The sequence below is a fragment of the Podarcis raffonei genome, chromosome 2 (genome assembly GCF_027172205.1).
Source record: "Podarcis raffonei isolate rPodRaf1 chromosome 2, rPodRaf1.pri, whole genome shotgun sequence".
In the NCBI taxonomy this organism is placed as follows: domain Eukaryota; kingdom Metazoa; phylum Chordata; class Lepidosauria; order Squamata; family Lacertidae; genus Podarcis; species Podarcis raffonei.
Genome location: NC_070603.1, coordinates 41,738,360 through 41,760,511, shown reverse-complemented (window position 1 = coordinate 41,760,511; position 22,152 = coordinate 41,738,360). Strand labels below are relative to the sequence as shown.

The following is a 22,152-nucleotide window of genomic DNA, read 5'->3' as shown; positions in this document are numbered from 1 at the left end:
TGCCGGCGTTTGCCCACAGACAGTTTTCAGGGTCATGTGGCCAGCATAACTATACTGCTGCTGGCTCACAGAGGACTGTGACAAATGCCAGAGCGCATGGAAACGCCATTTACCTTCCTACCGCAGCAGTACCTATTTATCTACTTGCACTGGCGTGCTTTCAAACTGCTAGGTTGGCAGGAGCTGGGAAAGAGCAATGGAAGCTCACCCCGTCACGGGGATTTGAACCGCCAACCTTCTGATCAACAAGCCCAAGAGGGGCTCAGTGGTTTAGACCACATAAGCCCGACTGAACTCAATTCAACTATCTTCCAAATGGACACATAGAGGATTGTCGGCGGCTGGCTCTGCACAAGCTTTGGTAGCCTGCTCCTCACAAGCGGCAGCGGCCAGCTCCTCAACAAGCCAGAGCAATCTCCCCCCCATTTTCTAAATTTGGAGTTCCCAAAAACAGGGGTCGTCCTACACATGGGGGCATCCAATACACAGAAAAATACGGTAACTTCTTAAGAGAAATGCACAGGTCTCTATCTACTCTGTAGTTCCACAACCCCATTCCTATAACACTGATGCAGCTACTGCTATTTGATAACAATGCTTGCCATTGTTTTCTAACCACATGCCTCAAGGCTCTTTTTAATGTTGTTCACATAGCAAGATTGGTGCGTGTGTGTGTGTTTCCATTGCTGAGGGTTACCAGAGCAGGAAGCAGGTCTCTCTCTCCATCTCAAGGCAATCTGGGACATTGACATAGCTCTCTGCGGGTCACTTGCCTTGAGTTGGGTTGAACCAGGTACATTCATAGAATCATAGAGGTGGACGGGACCCCAAGGGTCATCTACTCCAAACCCCAGCAATGCAGGAATCTCAAATGAAGCATCCGTGCATCTATTCCTTGCATGGACATATACCTCAAGCAATTGATTCATACAGGAAGTGTTTGAGTTTAAAGCGATTGAACCCCTTCAAAATAACTTTGTCAAGCTCCTTGGAGTTTGAGTGGGCAAACAAGGCCTCTTTCAGGTGACTTTGTTGTTTTAAGGAAGATGGATCAGGTAGGACGGTGGTCCCCCAAGAAGTGGGGGTGGGGGGGTGGGCAAGCTGCTGTGTTTGGGCAAGAGAGAGGTGAATAAGGGTTATCAAGCAGAGCCAGGAATGGAGCTGGCCCTTAGCAAAGGAAACAGCAGCATACTGCCAGGACAAATATGAAGCTTGTGTTCATTCTGCTTGCCCGCGTCGTATTGGGCTAATTTGCTATTACCCAAAGTACTTGACAGCAATGATTAGCAAAGTCTGCAATAACAGTGAGAATTAGGAAAAGTGGTAAAAGAAGGAAGCTAAAAAGCAGCTCCTAGATAAGGTATCATTCATAGGAAGTGGATGGCAGGATCAAGGGCTTGGGGAGTGTTTGGCAGCTAAAATGTCCTGGCAAGTTGTCACCTACAGCTTTCACACATTTCATTATTCAGAAAGTGCAAATACACCTCTTCAAGCTAAAGCCACAATTATTGCTGAGGCAAAGTTAAACATGCTTGATGGTTAATGTTGCAAAGTATAGATAAGTATTTGGTGTATCCTGGGTCAAGGCTAGAGCTTTGGCAAAAACTCCCCCCCTTTTTTTTCTTTTTCATTTTTTTGTAGTTCCTGGTGCTTTGATCAGGGCTGCATTAACCATTATGCTGTCATTCCAGACAACCTGGGACCCGTTGCAATAGGATGGTTGTTTAAAATAAAAAAGTACTTTCATGTGAATTAACAAGTTTATCCCACTCCCACTGCTGGCATCTTTTAAAGTTTCCCACAGCTCAGAACGGCCATCCCATCAGGCTGCCTTAGTGGGAGGGATGGGAAACAAGGCTTCTCGCATCAGCTTTGCGGAAAGACCAGCTGCATCAGGCACCTCCTACCCCTGAACTATTTCTACACCTGCTGCTCATGATAAAAAATGCTCTTTAACCATTAGTGTCTTAGTTTGCTTTATGCGTCTCTTCCCTCCCTGTTCTTCCCCCTTGCTTCTCACTTTTTTTAGATTGCAAGCCTGCAGGCAGGGCCTGTCTTATTTTAGTTGATTGTATGAGAACCATTCTGGGAGCCCTTTTGGCTCTTCAGAGTGGGGTACAAATGCTCTGTTTAAAACAAATAATATAGGGTGGCTGTTCCTTCAGGACATCATAGAATTGCAGAGTTGGGAGGGACCATGAGGGTCATCTTCTGTAGTCCAACCCTCTGCAATGCAGGAATCTTTTTGCCTAATGTGGGGCCTGAACCCGTGAACCCTGAGATTAACAGTCTCGTGCTGTACCGGCTAAGCTACTGCAGCATCAGTGGCCATTTTTTCTGATTGTATGAGAAATTAAACACTGCTTACAACTTGGCAGCAATTTTTGGATGCAGAGATAAGCAGATGTTTGACTGCCTGAGAGACTCCAGGAAGAACAAAGAGTGGCATAGGTATCAGGCAGGTCAGTGCCTGCAGAATATGATCCCCTTCGTAAACCAGAGCTGCATGTTGGGTTCAAGTTGAGAGTTCAGTAGCATTCTTTAGTGGAATAATGGAAAATAGCAAATAATGTTGCCTGACAAATTTCAAATACATAAACAAAAAAACTTGACATTGGTGTATCTTGGCTTGATGAATTCATGGTGGACCAAGTTCCGATGCTTTTAATAATGGCATAGAAAGGGGAATTTCAGCAAATGCAGCTTCTGCTACCACTATGACAGTATCGTAGAAGTTGCACTTTCTACAATTGTTCTTTCCATGCAGTTGTTTTTTAAATGAAGAAACTGACTCAGATAATCCCACCCATCCCCATCGTTAAATTATCATGGTCAAAACCAGCCATTCAGGATCAAGCAACACACTGAGGCTGGCATATTAAACATATAAGTAAATTCTATTGATTTGCAATAGATTTGCCAGGGTGTCTGATTCCCGAAGGTTTAACACAGCAGCAACAAAAATGCTCCTCCTCTCACTACCTAAAAATAAATAAATAAGCTGCTTATGTTAAAAATTATGCACAGGTGATATTTAAAACCTCACTTCCTAAAATTATCATATATTTTAAAAAACATACCCAGCATTATGCTGGAGAGACGCAAAGAAGAGAGGTCATACCAACATATGTGATGGACATGCACTAAGACAATAAGAATTTGGAACTATCTGTTTCAGGAATTGAGCAAAATAATAGGCAAACCATTGGAGAAACTTAACAGTTAGCATTACTGAATACATGGATACATAGATACATTCACTGTGGACTGGTACAACTTTATTGTATACACCAACACATCAAGCAATAGCAGGAAGATTTGGGAAGCATATAGAAGGATTTGGACTGTCTGAGAACTCTAGGACCGTTCTTTCAGAACCCGACGCTGTTCAATACTCTTCTCTGACAAATCCATCTGGAAGGTTAAAAAAAAATTATATTATGAAAAGTGATAACTATCCTGTGGAAATGCATGTGGTCATTTATATGTATGTTGTTGCTGTTGTTTTGAAAACCCAAATAAAGAAATAATAAATAAGCCAAAGATAACAAAAAGAATTAGACTGCTAAAATAACGAAAGCTTGGGAAGGGGAAAACCTGGAATGGATTTCTGTATGAAAGAACTGGGAGTTCAGTTCTGACACTGAAAACAAATCCCGGAGTCAAGAGTGTGCTCTGACAATGCAGGTGTTGGAAGAAGGGAGAATGTGATTGGTGGCTGCGGGATGGAGCGAAAGTGGAGTTTGCTCCAGCTCTGCCATTTTCATTTCAAGAAACTCTGGTGCAATATTTCAAATATGAGGGGACCTCCAAAACTTCTTGATATCACAAGCTATGCACCATTTGGATCCTTTATATTGAAAGATTTATCATAGCCAATTAAGCCGAGTTATATACCGTATTTTTTGCTCTATAAGACTCACTTTTTTCCTCCTAAAACGTAAGGGGAAATGTGTGTGCGTCTTATGGAGCAAATGCAGGCTGCACAGCTATCACAGAAGCCAGAACAACAAGAGGGATTGCTGCTTTCACTGCACAGCATTCCCTGTTGCTGTTCTGGCTTCTGAGATTCAGAATATTTTTTTTCTTGTTTTCCTCCTCCAAAAACTAGGTGCGTCTTGTGGTCTGGTGCGTCTTATAGAGTGAAAAAGGTAATTTACACCAACCTTTTGTGTTCTGTGACATCTCAGGATGTTTCAGAAATGAATTTTCATTTCCATACCAAAGTTATAAAGATTAAAATCCTGGTTTTCCCCTATGAAAAGCCACCACGCCAATCAAATATTTGTATATGTTCCACCAGTAGTGCGAAACCTCCACCCTGGCTGCTATTGGATGAGCTGCCCTGATGTCAGCAGAGGGAGTGACATCAGGGCAGGAAGCAGCAGAGAGCTGAAGAAGCAGTAAGGCAAGGGAAGGAGTGGTGAAAGAGGAAGAGGGGTGGAAAGAGAAACAGCCACAGTAGGAAGAGGGGAGGGGAGTGGTAGGAAACGGAAAGAACAGAGTTGAGAGAGAGAGAGTGTGTGTCTTGAGTAAGATAGGAAGCTGAGTCAGACAAAATGAGGTGTAGTCAGTGGCAGCAGATGAGATGAAGGTAACCCTGGTATCATGGGAGGCAAGTGAACAGGGAGGAGAGTGGGGGAGAAAATGAGCTCAGAAAAAAAGAACACACATGTCCAGTTTCTGGAAGGGCAAGAAGGGCAAAACTTCAAGCATGTTGCATTATTTTATTTATTAAAGCATTCCATCCCTTTTTTCAGTCCAAAGACATCTGGAGGGCATCTCACCTCCATAATATCAAAAACCCATTCAATATACATTGGTTTAACATCATTAGAGCCAGATCTTGGGCTACACGTCTCTGATGTCGACGTCTACATCCCAAAGCTCAAGCACAGTATCTCCTTCCCTCTTTTATCTTCAGGAAGATGAAAAACTGAGGCTGAGGAATCACTCGAAGTAATGCAGTGGCTGCGTGGCCGAGCTGGCATACACTTCCTGGATCAACACATTCACTCCTGGATTTCATTTCCACCTGGACCGAGCCCAAAACAAAAATGAAAAATCGCCTCTGGGAGAGTGTCTTTATTAGTCGCTGTCCTCTTCCTGCCGTGCTGATGGGACTGTCGAGCTTAGTTTCTTCCCTGTTCACAGGTGGTTTGATAGACCTACCATTAACTGATGATGCGCCTGATAATGTGATGCGGATCCTTCCCGCTGATGAGGCTGATAAACCAGCTTAGGGTCACGCTTAAAACGAAGGTAATCTGGGAGTCGAAACGGTGCCACTGCTCTGCTTTTGCTTTTTTCTGATGCACAGCACCTGAAAACGTAGGCGCGTTGTTATCGATCCTTGGCACTACGGCCTCACGCCCTGATCTTCGGGAGCATCTTTAGATCTCGGATGCATCTTTGGATTGCATCCTGCTAATCCCCTGCTGGTCTAGCCCCAGGTGGCTTTCTTTCAGGAAAAGCAACGTCGGGCTTCCCTCTGCCCTTGCGATTGTTTTCCAGGCTTTCTAGGCCACCGGGTTTTGGGGGGTGGGGGGTGAAGGAGAGAATCAGCACGAGACCGGAAAGGCTTGCTTGATCTCGCCGCAGCCCCGACTACCTGCGCCTCCCCTCCCCCGCAATTCTCAAGAATCCAGACTCCCCCCACGATTTGAAAGAGGTGAGAAAATGACCCCGACGTAGAGGCCCCGGCTGAGAGTGGCTTGTTGCCAGACCACCCAGCGAGCCACGAGGACAGGCGAGGATTCGAACTCAGGATTCCCCAGGTTCTAGTGATTCGTCTATTGATCCAGCTTTCCGAGCCCCCTCTCTCTGTCTCTGTCTCTCTCCCCACCCGCCAGCAATTTCTGCAAGAGGAAATCGTGGGGAGGTCTGAAGGCAGGCTCCCTTCCCAACTCCCTCGATTCCCTTCGCGTCCCGGTGGGTCCACAGCGCGGATGAGCCCCAGAGTGTTCACCCCTCCCCTCTTTGCTCGACATCGGGAGTGGGGACATTTGCAGGGATTTCCTCAGCGGTTCTAGGAACGCAAAATAAGAAGTGGACCCTCTCCTGACCCGAATCCCCCTTTTGGGGGCGCGTCTAGATCGGCGAACCCCCTAAGCGCCCCCCCCCGAGAAATCCCCAAAGGAGGGAGGCCCTAGATCATCGCAAACGCGATAGGACGCCAGACACGAAGGACGTCGGGGCTATTCGGGTGGAGACCCCGGTGGGGGGTGGGGGCGCGATCCGAAGAGGGATACCCCCTTCCCCAGCGTCTACGAGGGTCGTGGTGGGCTGACTGGGAACGAAGGCGCGCCATCTCCCCTCTCCTCTCTCGGACTGAGGGCTGGAAGGGTGCTGAGTCCCTTTTCCTGTAAAGGTAAGTCCATGGCGGTGAATCGTCGGCAGCCAAAAGGCGCACGGGCGGCGTGGGAATCCCGCTTACCCCGCTTACCTTAACCCCGGGGGCTGCTGATCGGGGGCAGGGCGGTTCTTTGGGGGAAAAGAGACGGCAAAAGGTGATCCACCCCAGGAAGCAGGATGATCTGGAGGCCCACCACGCGAGGCTCCGTCGGGGCAAATGACCGTGTCCGGGTTGAGGAAGCGCCAGCTATTCCCACTACCCCGCCTCGCTTCCTTCATTAAGACCTCGTTGGTCCCAACTGCGTGGTTTCTGTTTCCCTAAGGCGGATCTCTTTCCCATCTACCAGCCCATCCTTCGGCGCACGCCTCGCATTGGCTTCTTCAGCCGAAATGTGGAAGCTGCTTCGCTGGTCCTTAAAAATACTTAGCTCAAATAAGTTAAGCTTAAAAAAACCCAACACCAACCCAACAGGATGGGGCAGGTGTTCTTCCTTCCCCTACCCCTGCTCTCTTCCCCAGCCGATTCGCACTGAAACGACCCCAAGAGACAATTTTAACCCGGGCCAAAGTGCCCTAGATTTCTCTTTTCTTCCCCTCACCCCCACCCTCCGCCAGTTCTTCTTCTTCTTCCTCCTCCTCCTCCTCCCTGTCCCCAGTGCGTTGATTCAGGCCTTGGTAATTAATTTGGCATTTCAGAAAAGCCCCTGGTCTGGATAAAGCCGCCATTCATCCCCCCAGCCTAATCTGAACACAATCTGGAAGAAAAGCTTTCAGAGAGACAGAAAACGCCTTTCGCTTCGCGTTCAAAAGAGCTGTCACTCCGTCGGAATAAATCGCTCCTGATTATTTCGAACCGGGGCTCCTGCCTCGCCTTTGCGCCACGAACTTTTTTCTCTCTCGTCCCTTAGCCAATAATTATTTCTTTTCTAACCCGACCCCCAAAAAAGCCACCACCCCATTTAAAAAATAACTTTGCACTAATAGTTTTTAGAATATATATTTAGGCTGCAGTGCGTTTTTTCTTTTACAGAAAAGGAAAAATGTCTTCTTTCCCTAACTCCTTTCTCTCTCTTTTTTTGCGCCGCCTCTGGACCAGAAAGAGAGGGCCAAAACAACAATCCTCGGCAGAGGGAGTTGAAAATAAGCGTGTTGTTTCAGAGATGAAAAGAAGGACATGTGCAAAGCGGGAGGGGGGAGAGAGATCACGTCCGAAATCCGGAATTCAATTCAAAATGCGCTGTCTTTCAAAACAGTTCAGTTTAGACGTGCGCACCACTTGAAGGCTGTGATTCCGTTGCAATCAATATAAGGCAATGTAGTGCATATTGTGTTTAGCATAGTTTTCTTCGTGGTCTCCCCCCGCACAAATACAACAACATATTTATAGGGGTTAAGTATTCCGTTTTCGTTCCATTGTTTTATCAAGTCTCCGAGGTCCAAAAGCGAGCCAAGTTTCACTTTACTCTGAAAGGTGAAGGCCCTCGGAGAGGTGGGGGGAGTTAAGGACAGGGCCTCCTCTTCCCCATATTGCGGGGAAAGTACCCCCCCAGGCAAAATTAAGCTCATCCTTCCACCCCCTGGAAAGGATAGGTCAAAGGGGCTTCGTTTGGGCTGCGTGCTCCGCGCTTCCCCCTCTTTAATGGCGAGGCTGCGGCGCAAGAAATTACACCGATTGCGAGAACACCGCGCCCCGCCCCCAGGGAAGAGAGTGATGGGTTGGCAGCTCCCCCACCCCTGTCCAATCGCTGCGCGGAATGGAGGGTCTCTAACCCGAAGCAAAAGGGGCCCTAAGCAGAAAGCGCTCATCGGACGGCAAGGCTGACCCCGTCACCCCTGGGCCCCGCGGCAGCAGCCGACGAGGCGCTGGTTTCAGTCGCCCTTGATCAAAACTCGGGGAACCCGGGTCTGGACGAGGGGGAAATGGGCACGAGTGAGGAGGGATAAAAACACCCAGAGGAGAGAGGAAAGCTTGGGGAACGCGGGTGAAATTTTTTTTGGGGGGGAGGGGGGCGTGGGAAATCTGATTAATGCGGGATCAAACCAGAAAGTTTGCTTTCCGCTTTTCCCGCAAGAAGTAATACCATGCAGAAAGTCCTTCCTTCTAAAATACTAAAACCCTCCAAAGAGAACAATACAATCATTTCCTCCTCTTCCTCCCCGCCGCGCCCTTATTCCTTCGCCGTTGCGTCGTTCCCCACCAAGGGAACTCTCCAAACCGAGAAATCCCGCCGGCCAACTTTGCCCTGAAGCCTCTGGGACAGAGCAAAACGGAGGTCGAGCTTGTGAGCCACTGAGCTGCGCTTCGCGGGGACCCGCCATCGCGTAAAGATAGGAGGGGAGAGGTGTCCATAATATGTGAACAGACCTTATTGGGAAAGGATTGGGGAGGAAAGAGCGGTGGCGGGGGGCCGGCTGAGAGACGGGTCGGGAAATTCTGAAATATTGGCAATGGGGTACATCCATGCAGATAAAGATGCCTTCGCACAAGCAGGTATCCCACCTGGCGCCTCATGCGTCACTGATCTTAGGAGACACTGGCCTGGCGACAACAGAGGCGTGTTGTCACTGTGCTTCGCCGTCCGTGATGGCGCTTGGTCTTGGGTGTCTATTCTATGTATCCAAGACGCGGCTTGACCTGACGGTCATCATCCAATGCAAAACATACACGTGGTGGTGACTCCGTCTAGCACAGGGAACACCCTCCCCCCCCCCATGTTGCTGGACTGCAACACCCATCACCCCTGAGCATTGGTCACGCTGGCTGAAGGTTGATGGGGGTTGGGAGTCCAGTCACACCTGGAGAGGCACAACTTCCCCACCTCTGGTGTAACATTTTCTTGAGAATGTGGTGGTAGCTCCGTTGCCATGGAATTGACTAGATTTTTGATTTTTTTAAAAAAAGGAATATACAGTGGTACCTCAGGTTAAGTACTTAATACATTTCCGGAGGTCCGTTCTTAACCTGAAACTGTTCTTAACCTGAAGCACCACTTTAGCTAATGGGGTCTCCTGCTGCGCCACCAGAGCATGATTTCTGTTCTTATCCTGAAGCAAAGTTCTTAACCTGGGGTACTATTTCTGAGTTAGCAGAGTCTGTAACCTGAAGCGTATATAACCTGAAGCGTATGTAACCTGAGGTACCACCGTAATAGGGTTGCCTTGTGGAAATCATCTTAATGCTGCCCTTGAACTGTTTTCTTGGAATGAAAGTTAGTTTGGGCTTCCTTGATTCTGCAGCATAAGGATTTTAGCAAACCCAGCAGCAATTGGCCTTAAGGTCTGGCAGGTTGACTAAGCATTGTGCATCGTGATCCTATGCATGTTTACTGAGAAGTATCCCTTACAGTATTCTGTGGAGCTTACTCCCAGGTATCTGTGCATAGAATTGCAGTCATGTGCAGAATAGGTCTAGGAGATATCCGGGATTCATTGTTGAAGATTACTATAGAGAATTAAGTGCATACACAAATGTACCTATGTTTTTGCTGCATAGGCACTAACCTGTTTGTAGCATAAAAATGTAGCTTTTTGCAATCCATAAATGTTTGTGCTGGTTGTCATTGATCCTGCCCTCCTGAACCCTTGATTAGGTTATCTATGTCTTTTCCTCTCTGTGCAGGCCTCAGTTGAATGAAGAAGGAAATGATGATTGCCTCTTGGTCTACTCTACACACACCACAAGGTCATTGGGCAGCTAGGGAGACACACAAACAAACAAACAAACAAACAAACACACACACACCGCATTGTCGGACACCCCATTGGGTAATGCAGAATATTTTCAGAATGAAGCCAGTTCCCCAAAAGGGGTTTTCATTTGCAAAAAATATGTGATAGATCTAGGTTATGTACAGACTAGGTAGAAAAAACAAATATTCAGTCTCCATTGAATCAAGAGTGAAATATTGTGTTCACACCACCTAAGGTGCTATTTATTTGTTTTCCTCACTATCTTGTAAGGGGTTAGGAATAAGAATAGGGGATCCAGTTAAATCATACTTGAAGTAGAACCACTAAAATTAATGAACTTACTTTGATTTCAATGGGGTTGCTCTGACTAAAATTAGCTTTCACCCACAACTCTGTAAAGTGGTTAAGCTTTGTCTGTCTCAGTCAAAGAATTCACACTTTGTGGGTTTGAGTATGTCTCCTCTCTCCCAGTAAGGTTTCCGCAGTGAAACCATTACACCATCCAATCCAATATTTCCTTCTGGTGGTTCCCAAACATTCCCCTCCATGGACCACTTGAAAATTGTTGAGGCTCTTGGCAGTCCACTTAATCATTCTTCTGCCCATTGCAGCAGTTGTAATGTGCTGTGGTAGATGTGTGGTTTTTAATTGCATTCGTATTGCTTCTTTTATTTCTTATGTAGTATTTCATTGTCTGGCAATCTGGATTCTAAGGAAATCAAATTGTAAGTGTTGTTTAGAGGCATGCCACAAAGTCCACCTGAATGAAACTTGTGGACCGCTGGTGGTCTGCAGACGACAGTTTGGGAATCCCTGGTATTTTTTTCCTAAAGTGGTCGCTTCTGGAAGTCCACATGAAGGTCCTCACATAGTGTTTGTCCATAGCTCTCCAGTTCAGAGGTCTCTGTGCCTGGAAGTTCCATTCCCACTATTCATTAATGCTCTCAGACTTCCCCGTGAATTTGGAAGATCTATACCCCATGAATTTGAAATTTGAGAAAAGAAAAGAAAACCCTCATTCCACCTAGGGGCCATCTCCAGATGGGCTGCCAAAACAAACAAACAAAACCAATGATTAAAGCACAAATCGGGGGTGGGGGGCACTCATTAGCCCTCTTAAAAGGCTAACAGTATAGGGTAAGATGAGACCAGCAATAAAAAATAATTTGCAGCACTTCCTGAGTCTTTGTTAAAAACAAAGAAAAATCCACTTACAAATATGAGAGCTTTGCATAAGGTGTCTCTGTCTCCTTATGACAAAAGAAGTTAGTTGCCCAAAATGTGTCCTGAAACTAGGACGGATTACAGCATAGAAATGCCCACTCATTAATATTATCAATTATCAATTATGTAGAGGAGCATAATAAAAAGCTAACTTGATCATTTCCCCCACTTTCTATGTCATTATGGTTTACTTATAATCCCCTTGTCTTTGGAATGTTAGTACAGATCATTCTGTTGAAAAAAAGCCCTGGAAATAGGAGACCTCACTGCTCTGGTACCTCTACTATTATATATTTGCTGGCAGGTGAGTAGAAATGCCCGTTGGTTTTTTGGGGGTTTTTTTTAGGATTAAAATCTGCAGGTCAAGGAGACTCTCCCACATTTGTGCCATGTAATCCTTGGCATGTTTACTCAGAAGTAAGTTCTGCTGTGTTCCACGGTGCTTACTCCCAAATAAATGTGTTTAGGAACTTAAAAAACCATGTCCAGCTAGTTTGGGCCACGCTATGCTTTAATGCAATCGGAGGTGGGTTTAGGGAAGCACAAGCAGTCACACACATACCCCACTGGACACTGAGTCAAGGGGGGCACCGCAGGGCACCACAACTATGACATTGTGCATGTGCAGAGTGGAAGGTGAGAGGAAGGGGGACACTGAATTTTGGCCTCACACAGGGAGCCACTGAAATTTGAAAGACTGAAGCCCCTGATGCAATTAGGGGCTCAAGTCTTCTGTTGTTAGATAAAATAGAAATGGTTGTTGGGTATGCTGGTTGGGGCTGATGGGAGTTGAAGTCCAAAATATCTGATGAGCACCAGGTTTGGGAAGGCTGATCCTGATCACTCTTGTGGTTATTTCCAGCTACTTTGTTATATGATGAGACGCAAAGAATGGTCTAGGTCACAGGCATGGTTAAACTTGGCCCTCCAGCTGTTTTGGGACTACAATTCCCATCACCCCTGACCACTGGTCCTGTTAGCTAGGGATGATGGGAGTTGTAGTCCTAAAAGAGCTGGAGGGCCAAGTTTGGCTATGCTTGGTCTAGGAGCAACCGATGCTACAGTGTTATTGAAGCTAAGCAGGTGTGGATGGGGCCTGGAGAGGAGGCTCCTGGGAGACACAGATAAGTTGCTATGAGTTTTCAAAGGGGAAGGAAATAAATGCATGAATAATAAAGACAATCTAGGGCACCCTGTATTTTGCAACAACTATCAGTAGTGCATGACCTAGATTCAAATAGTAGTAATGGTTAGTAGCCATTTTGGGTATATTGCCATTTGAGTTTTCAGTGGGATTCATGACTCTGCTGCTTTTGCTGTCCACTGCTATTTCCTTCCTCAGCCCTCCTTCATCCATTGCCATTTCCAAACATCTAGATGAAAACTGGAAATGGGATGGTCACTTGAACAGGTCGTGCCAGACCAGCTTTATGTTCCTTCTTGATGGGAGAACCAGTTTGGTAGAAATGGGAAATGAATATTAATTACACCAGCAGCCTGCCTGCCCTTCCCTCTTTGGCTCTCAGAACCACAGCTTTGTTTCATGATGGTAACCTAGGGAGGCTACTTAGGCTGAGAGAAAGTAACTTGCCAAAGGGAGCAAGGATTTGTATCTGCCTGTCTCTATCTTACACCAATGTTTTGCCCACTGCTAAATCACACTGGCTGTCAAGGCCCAGGACCCATTCCCTCCTCTATGGTGCTTAGTTCAGAAAACCAGGGAGAATTGCATGCCATCCCAGATAACCCACCTGCCCAAAATTCAGATGTATAAAGAAAGAACTTCCTTCATTCTTCCTTTCATTTGTGCATTTGATTGCAGAGGGCTTTGACTCTTGGAATGTTGCAGCAAATAAACAAGGCTCATTACCTAGAGCAGCTGCTCTGTGAGAAAGTTGCCACCATCAGGCACAATATATAAAACTGTTGTTGCTGCTTTGCACAGTTCTGCCCTTTCAAAAATTAGGAAAAATTAGGTCAAAAAGTTAGCAGCATTAAGTGAGGATACAACTGTTCAATTTTGCATTCATACATAATTTGGATCTTTTTTCCAATGTGAGTGTGACACATTGGTATTTATTCAGTTTTGTCATATTGCTGGCTATCCGGGACATTTTGAATTTCAGTCCTGTTCCTGTCTTTTGTACTCATGTGATTGACTTTTCTTTTCTAAATCACGGCCATTTATTAAAAGTAGCCTGCACAACTTTCGGTGGAGTCCATTTCCATGCAAGGCATTTAGGATCAGGGTGCTAGGCTGCAATCCTAGACCCATTTACCTGGGAGTAAGCTCCATTAAATTTACTGTTCATCACACCAAAGCTAACTTCTGTGTTGAAATGCAGCATCTGCTCCACATTTTAAAGCATCCAGCCTCTGGCTGATGGACCAAGCCTTTATAGTTGCTCCTTGTCCCCCCTCACCCCCTGCCGTTCAACCCTGTGAACTCTGCCATTGCTAGAATTTTTAGAGGGTTATTTTTCTCTCTCCCTTTGAAAGGGTAAAATATGGCAAAGCATTTGTTATATTGTATCTGCTGGCTGCACTGCTGTTGAGGAAGCACGGGGAAATTCATGGTGTTTGGACAAGACAAACATTGTTTCATCCCTAAACAAACCTCCCTGGAGGTCAGCTTGGTTCATTCCATTGCTGCAGCCAAGAAGCAAAGGGGCATCCAGATGATGTGAAAATCAGACCTTTTCAGTTGTGGAGGGGGAGGGTGGGGATAAAATAAAACCCAACCCCTCTGCAAGTAGACAGGCAGACAGGAAAGCAAGAAAAGGCCTCTGTCCAGTTCCTGGTGCCTGATTCCCATTGCCTGACTCATGCAGAGAGGAGCTGACAACTGATCTAAGGACATATATTAAGAAACGAACCCCACTCGTTTTTTAAAAATCCTGTGCAAGAGGTCCAGGTGATGCACTACAATGTTCTGCTGACTCCTCATTTATACATCTATCACCTCAACATAATCCAGTCCAGCCTAGTTTACCAATGGCAACATTAAACTGGGCTTTCCTCCTATCAGCCCCTTATGCAGTGAGAACAAGGGTAGGGAATCTCAGGCCTGGGGGACAAGTGTGGACATCTGTACTATGATAATTCTTCTTGTTTCTCTGAATGGAAGATTGAGGGGTGTGTGTGTGTGTGTGTGTGTGTGTGTGTGTGTGTGTGTGTGTGTGTGTAAACTAGCTTATTGAATAAAAGTGGGCAGAGACACAGATTAAAATCATGTTTATACAATAAGCTAGTTTACACACAAGTATATTGACATCTGCACTCTCAAACAGGATAGGGTTTAGCAAGTAACTTCAGCAGTAAATCACATCATTCCAAACTGCAGTTTTAGGTTATTCCTCCTTCAGGCTGGCAATGCAGAGAATGTAACGAAACCATTAGTAAACCACTCTTGTTTAAGAGCAAGCTGCCAATGCAGACACTCCTGAAGGTAAACACTTTCCTATCAAAATAAATTCTTGCTTGGAGGACATAGGTAATGAAAGCAAAACCAGCAAAATGAAAACTTGTAAGGTGGGTCCGTACAGTCTTAACATTTCCCCCACACTGTAAAAGAGGGACAAAGGCTGAGAGAGGGTTTCCCTAGTGAATTCATAACAGAGGTGAGATTTGAGCTAGAGGCCTCCCAGTGCATTGCTCAGCTATTTAGCCATACTCTCACTAAGTCCTTTCACTCTGAAATACTTCTGAGCCAGGCACAGGTCAGAATAAGAAGGAAATAGCAAAACTGGCTGCATTTCATACAGTATTTGGTGCAATAGAGGAGTAGCTGCCACACCACCTGATTGCAAAGGGGTTGATGGTGAGCTTTTTCAGAGATTACCAACCCTGGATGTTTTAAGATGGAGGCAGAGGTTGCAGAGAAACCCACTGTCACTTACCTGTAAAAGATACTTAATAGAGAATCCTGCTCTCTGTGCACTAACTGGTACTAGAAGAGAAATGTAGGTCAAATATAACGACCCCTGACCATTAGGTCCAGTCGTGGCTGACTCTGGGGTTGTGGCACTCATCTCGCTTTATTGGCCGAGGGAGCCGGCGTACAGCTTCTGGGTCATGTGGCCAGCATGACTAAGCCGCTTCCGGCGAACCAGAGCAGCACATGGAAACACCGTTTACCTTCCTGCCGGAGCATACTTTCGAACTGCTAGGTTGGCAGGAGCTGGAACAGAGCAACGGGAGCTCACCCCGTTGCGGGGATTCGAACCACCGACCTTCTGATCGGCAAGTCCTAGTCTCTGTGGTTTAACCCACAGTGCCACCTGCATCCCTTAGGTCAAATATATATATTGTTAAATTTAATTTTGCAGTTAGACTGTTTTCCATTCCAATATACTATCCAGTTGTTGTCCCCCCCCTTAACCTTAATAGATATTTTTTGGTATAATTTGGTAGCGGAATGCTGCATGGTCATTAAGCGAAGAGCTGTGGCAAGCTAGCCAGCTTCTGAAAACTGGCTGTATGGAGGTACCTAGGCAACCAGTGGAAGCAGATCCCGCTTTGGGGAGTAGTGGGGCTGACCTGGGCTGTAGCAAGGGTCTGCAGTACACAGAGCTGGATTTGTGCATAAGAAAAGTTAACTACAGTTAAGGCCACAAATTATGATGAGCCTCTAAATACAAACAACAACAATATTTGTCAAGATTTAAATAATAATAATAATAATAATAATAATAATAATAATAATAATGGAAACAGGAAAAACAGACATCATTACTGCATCACAAATATATATTTCATGCCTACACCATTAGTTGATATATTGCGTTTAAACTTGTACAGATTTAACTATAATATGGTTTCCATATTTGATAAGTAAGAAATCATAAGGTATATCCATTTGAAGTTATTTCATATGCAAACAGGCTTGTGGCAAGCTACATGCTTTAGCTAGCTTGCTAGTTTTTGGCTGCATCCTCAACTATGCACTAGTATTTATGCAAATGTAAAATGTCATTACTTCTATTTTTATTGCCCTTTCTGTTAGACTAATACACATCTTTTGGGTAATGCTCTGGGGGCCTCTTCAATGCGACACAGCTTAGGACCTCAGTGTGTCTTAATTCAGCCCTGGCAACAAAGCGATGGCTGTGTTGGCCCCAGAGACGAGGCTAAACTGGGCTAAAGTATGCTGCAGAATAAAAACCCCAGAGACGGAGGGATCTGGCTGGAGTGCAATACAAATATCAGAGGGCATCTCTTTAGAAAGGCCTGGGTATGAGATTTCTTTAAATGTCTGGGTTTTGTGAGAAGAGAAGTGGGAGGGGTGAGAAAGGATTGATAGGGATTGTGGGCAGGGGGGGTGGGTGTAAGGAAGGGGTTTTGGGATATGGGAGGACTTTGAAGGGTTAGGGTCCCCGGGGATAAATCTGAATAATATGAACTGGTTGCACAATTGCAAAAGAGAGAGGACTATTATCTAGAAGGTGCTGATGGCTCATCTATAGCAGGGGTACTTGCTCAAAGGCCATCATTACCACTTCCTTCCTCAAAGTGACATTTCCATCAAATTAGTTGCATGCTAGAGGTTTTGTAGAACTGGTATTTTTACATGGAAGACTCACACTGCTCCCCCATTGCCACCCTCTGTAGCTTTCAGTGGCTGATGCAAATTGGGCGGCAGATATGATGTTTTAATAAATTGTGGATAGTGTGTCAAGTTGATGCTAGGCTAGCTGGTTGTTTTTATGCTGGTTTTTTGACTACCGTGAAGCGTGGCTGCATTTTGATGTTTTTAAATAACACTTGTATTGATGTGGAGGGCAGTTTGCTATTGTACACTGCTTTGCGACATATCTTTTCATTAAAAGCAGCTTATAACCGCCTACATGTTGAACTAAATTGAAATGTATACCTCTCATACAGTCCTTTAGCATCTGATTCCAGGTGACCCCCCCAATAGTTCCCAAATTGGCATATATAAGTGTCCACTTGTTTTGCTATAGGTGTAGACCCCAGCTGATCTGGGGCTCCACTTGCAAGTTACTCTTGCATTGCAAAGTGCCTGACCTGAACCCAGAGCCCTTCATGGTGTCTGAGAAGCCTTAGGCTGCAATCCTAACCATGTCTACTCTGAAATAAACCCCATAGAATTCAATATGTAGGACTTACTTCCTGGTAAGTGCATGGGGATGGGGACTGTAGCCTTAGAAAGGAACGCCATGTCTGCTTACAAGGGACCAATTTTGTTATTATTCATAATAATATTTAAATTCCAGTGGGCGTCCCAGCTTTTTGGAAAATTAAATAATCTAAAAATTATACTATTGGAGTTTGACCCTTACTGAGTGATTAGGGGTTGCAGGGGGAAGGGGGTCAAAGAGGTGTGACGGGGGAGATGCTTAGGGGGTGAGTTATTTTTCCCACAAGGAAGAGGATTATTGGGATCTCCAAGCTGTTACCTGAACTCTGGAGGCAAAGTGGGAGGAGGAGAATGGGGAATAAATTTGAAATCACACCAGAGAAGGCCTTCTGGATGTGCAATAAGAGCTGCGCCAGATTTCCTTATTCTGCTTCTTAGCCTGCGATGCGCAACCCGATCCTGTGCGCCATGCGGCAGAAACTATTCAGTATTGTGCAGGGTTGGACGCGATTAGCGTCTTAAGCTCTCTAACAAATTGCACCAACTTCCTTACTTAGACAAGGGACAGCAATGCCTGCTTGGAGCGAGAGAGAAGAATAAGGGGAGAAAGTCTCTGATTGGAAGTCTTCGCTATAGCGAAAGCAGGCAAAAGACCCTGCAAAGAGAGGAGGGGAAAGGGGGGGGTGTTGCCCACCCGAGTGCAGGTTCAAAGAGGGGACAAAAGTAAAAAAAAAAAGTTCTGCTACGTACATATGTGCCTTCCTTCACCCTATTTTCTGATTGCTGAACAGCGCTCAGCACAATATAAATTGTGGCTAAAGCAGAAAAATTCCGCGCGCCCCTTCCATCCACCCACAGGGTTTGGGGTGAGGTGGAGAGCCTCTTCTTTTAACATTATGGATGGTACCCTTTCTATAAGGCCAATATACTGTATGTGCAGGAATAATATTTGAAGAAATGCTCCCCTCTCCGTTGGATCGGTTCTAGTTGTTGGATGTTTTCCTTTCAAGACTTTATTGCGGACCGAGAGGGGATGGGGAATTTGCAAAGACCCGAGGAAGGGGTAGATGCGAGTGCAATCTCTTAGTAGTCTGCATGCTTCGTTGAAAAACGGAGTCTCGATCAGAAGTCGTTTAGTTTCTCTATTATTGTTGCCTGGTGGTTGTTGTTGTTGTTTGGGGTTTTTTTTTGTAAAATGCGGATATTCCTGATAGCCAGCATATTTGCACTTCAGTGCTAAATGAGCAGGCTTTGACAGAACTCCTACAGATTTAAATCGAACTGCAAAAGCAACTCTTAACGGCAGGCTTCACAGTTCTGAAAACATCCGGATAGCAGCTCAGATTCTAGAGGTAGTTATATTTTATTAATCCAAACGGGACACTGGCTCCACCAGCGCAGCGATGCACACCTTAACGATCGGAATATCATTAGAATAAACGAATAGTTTACCTTTAAAACTAAGAATCAGTCCTGAAAATCTGAGAGTGAAAATCTTTTGTGTTTTTCATAGCAGCCTCATAGGAGGGATGGGGAAGAAACGAGTATCTAGAGGGGCCCATTATCATCATCATCATCGTCATCATCATCACCAATTGAATTTGTATACCGCCCTTTATCCGTACATCTCATGGGAAACGAAATTAATTCTACAGTGCCTGAGGAGAGAAATGTTAACAATGGCTTTCCACTAAATATTACAATTTGTTTGTTGTTGTGGAAATAGCGGCTTTCTCTAAATCAAGAAACGCACTTCCATTGCTCGCAAGACTATCATCAGCACGTAAAAAAACAAAAAAACTAGGCTCGCGTTGTGGAAAAACTCGGAGCTGGAGCCCATCGACGTTAAGTACCTTTTAGCCCCATCGACTTCAATGTGAGGAAGTTAGCTGCCGGTGTAAGGCTAAAGTTTTAAAAGCTCCTGGAAGGGAATCACAGACCTGTCGTAGTATGTACCGTAGCCTAGACCCTAGTGCGCTCAGCAGGTCCTGCTTCCTGGTGAACATGTTTATAGTTTCCCGCTTCATGTCGCCCTTTTAAAAGCAAATGGATTTCAAAGCAATTAATTTTGGCTGGATCTCATTATGTGTGTGTGATACTTTTGAACTTGTTTGTAATGCGTTTTGAGATTCGTTGCTGCAAGTTAATTTATATATTAATGAATGAATAACAAACAAAAACAACATCATCCAACTCACAGTTTAATTACAAAACAGCAGCTATTATTGCAGAAGTCACCCTGGATAGGAACCGGCCAAAGGCCAGACTGAAAAGAGAGGAGCTTGGCCCCATATTCTGCATCTGTAATCAACGAATTAATTCATAGATCGCTGTGGCAGAAGGACGTTTGTATGAAAGTTGGAACTCGGGCCTATTTAGAATTAAAGAAGCTACAAGGAAATGTGCTGCTTGGGGTGATTTGGAATAATGTAACAGGGTGCTAAGGGACGCGCTAGTCCTTGGCAGGCGGCTGGAGCTCGTTTTCCTGCGGTGTTTAACCACAAGGCAATCCGCCCTGCGATTTAGGAATCCCCAACTGCCCTGGTCCCCTCCTAGAACCCACATACTAACTGAGTCAGCTCCTACAAATAGTTTGCCGAGCGCGTTCCGCTTGTCAGCCACAGCATCCAGCGCCTCAAATGGATGGGAACCTTTTAACTTCTCTCCGGAGTTTACTCGGGAGTTTAATCCCAGCGGAGATCTCAGGGTCTCCCAACACGCCCCTCCCTCCACGCTTATACATACGTTACAAGCACCAAATTAGCACATGGCGAACCTTGCAATATTGCATTATTGTATTATTGCCAGTTACTGCAGCTTGCAGTGAACGCTCGGTCAGTGGCTGATCTTGTATACATTTGAGCTTTTGCATAGAAATGTCGCTTCGGCTTCACTGTTTATACCTTTCCCCCGGTCCCCATAGCCCTGTAGAAAACATGCCCTGCTCTGCCAACTGTGCATAACCCTTGATGCCTCAGGTGCAGCAGTGGATTGCAGTACACCAACCTTTGTGTCACAATGCCTCTAATTTAGTTTGGTGGTGGCAGCGGGGGAGGCGTAGGTTTTTGTTTTTAATTATTATTACTATAGCAGACGAACAAGGCTACCATTCTGGCTTGTTGTTCTTCCAGAAGTCTGATCTTGTAGTTTGTTTTCTGCCAGTTAAAAACACCCGTCCATCGCTATCCTTAGCACTTTTCACCCGGAAGCAAAGCTTCGATCAGCTGGCGGATCTCAGCTTACTCTGTGTTTATGATTTGTGTGTGTGTGTCTTTCTGGAGAGCGTAGGCGCATCTCCCGTTGTAAAGGATCCGCCGTGCAGGATACGGATGTGTGGCTAGAGCACAGGCACTAGGGTGTCCCAATCCAATATTCCAGAGGCGGTGGACAGACCCTCGCTAAAAAAAATGTGGAAGATAACTCTGCTCCCAGGCAATTTCAGTTGGTTAGCTGACCGACAGGCTGGCTTGAAGAGAAAGGACAAGGGCCTGAGGAGGATAGACTGACTAGGACTGTAAAAGGGCAGGTGCGCGTGGACCTCTTCTGCAGACTAAGGTAGCTGCATCTCAAGAGGAAAGCATTCTCCTTTTTTCTTGGTACTTGTGCATTCCTGCCTACAGGCTTTTCTTCCTTCACACAGTGCCTAGTCAACTTCGTGCTCTGTGTACGTACACAAACAGTGCATCAGTGTATGTGCGCCAGTGTATGTGCGCTTGTGAGAGCGATCATCCGTTGTGTCAGAAGAGGATTTCCATTTTTTATTTTTTGCAGACGTTATGGGCCTCGTGGCTCCACCTTCATCCTTTCGCCACGCCCATTTAGAATCTTCTCCCACCTGTTGGCCATATCATCCCCCCCTTTCGAATGAAACAGACGTGACAACCTATAAAGAAAAGTACCTCTGAGCATGTACAGAGTGCCTTCCCCTCGCCACTGTTCCCCACCCACTTAAAATGAAGGACCAGGTTTTCCTTCTAGGCCGGAGCTTGAGGATCTCAATGCATGTTTGGGCTCCAACAAGGCAGCCCTTGCCAGCCCTTGGAAAACTCCGTTTTAAATCTCGTGCCGGGTTTGAACCTTTCCTCCCCTGGGAGACTCAGTTCCTCTTCTGAGCTGCCATCCCTCCGCATTTCTACTGCATAGGCGGAAAAGAGACCAGGGCTCTCGCGCCTGGTTGCGTGGAAGAGGGAATTTCAGGGAGGGCCGGTTGTCTTGCAGCCCTTGGCAGGTGTGCTGCGGGTGACAGAACTGAGAAAGCAACGGGTCAGTACTGGGAGTGGGTCACTTCTAGGCCCTGGGCTGTAGCGAGGGATCTAGGCAGGGCGGCTTCTAACAGAGGAATCGGTGCTAGGAGTCGTCACTTTCAGATTTTGCAATAAAACTTATTTCCCGGCCAGCAGCGCCAGAGAAGTAATCTCTCTGGAAGCGGAGGTGAGGTGGTGGTGTCCAGCTTTCTCGGAAGAGTCTGGAGAGCGAATGGACTTTCTACGTGGGCTCTGGGAATTTGCGTGCGTGTGATGCCTCTTCATCCTTTTTCTTGGCGAGTCGCTTGCGGCCTTTGAATGGGATCCCAAACAAACGGATCGTGGTGTGCGCAGTGCGTGTATTCAGTTTTAACACTTCATAACACGCAGTCTGGGCGAAACCAGGCTGGCTAGCCACCGCCAAACACAACCCAATATACAAAAGTACTTCTCTACAATCACACATACGCATACAGTACGAGAAATTGGCGATGGAGCCAAGGCTTCACCCTCTGTATCCAACGAGTCCGACAAACGCTC

The 22,152-nt window shown here is 45.9% G+C and overlaps 1 protein-coding gene and 1 long non-coding RNA gene across 3 annotated transcripts in view; one reads left to right on the top strand and one right to left on the bottom strand.

Annotated features, from left to right (window-relative positions):
* Positions 1-3,256: 3,256 nt before the first annotated feature.
* On the bottom strand, positions 3,257-6,947 carry LOC128407618 (uncharacterized). Of its 2 annotated transcripts, none has more exons than XR_008328842.1 (2): positions 6,446-6,947; positions 3,257-3,414 (listed from the first exon to the last, which is right to left on the bottom strand). It is a non-coding gene; the product is annotated as an uncharacterized LOC128407618 (long non-coding RNA). The 2 variants fall into 2 exon arrangements; XR_008328843.1 differs by lacking the exon at positions 6,446-6,947 and adding an exon at positions 5,173-6,270.
* The window catches only part of NTN1 (netrin 1), a 129,161-nt gene continuing 113,287 nt past the window's right edge, over positions 6,279-22,152 (top strand). The window contains exon 1 of the mRNA XM_053376169.1: positions 6,279-6,370. The gene's annotated coding sequence lies outside the window, so the exon portion shown is untranslated. The remainder of the gene's footprint in view (positions 6,371-22,152) is intronic.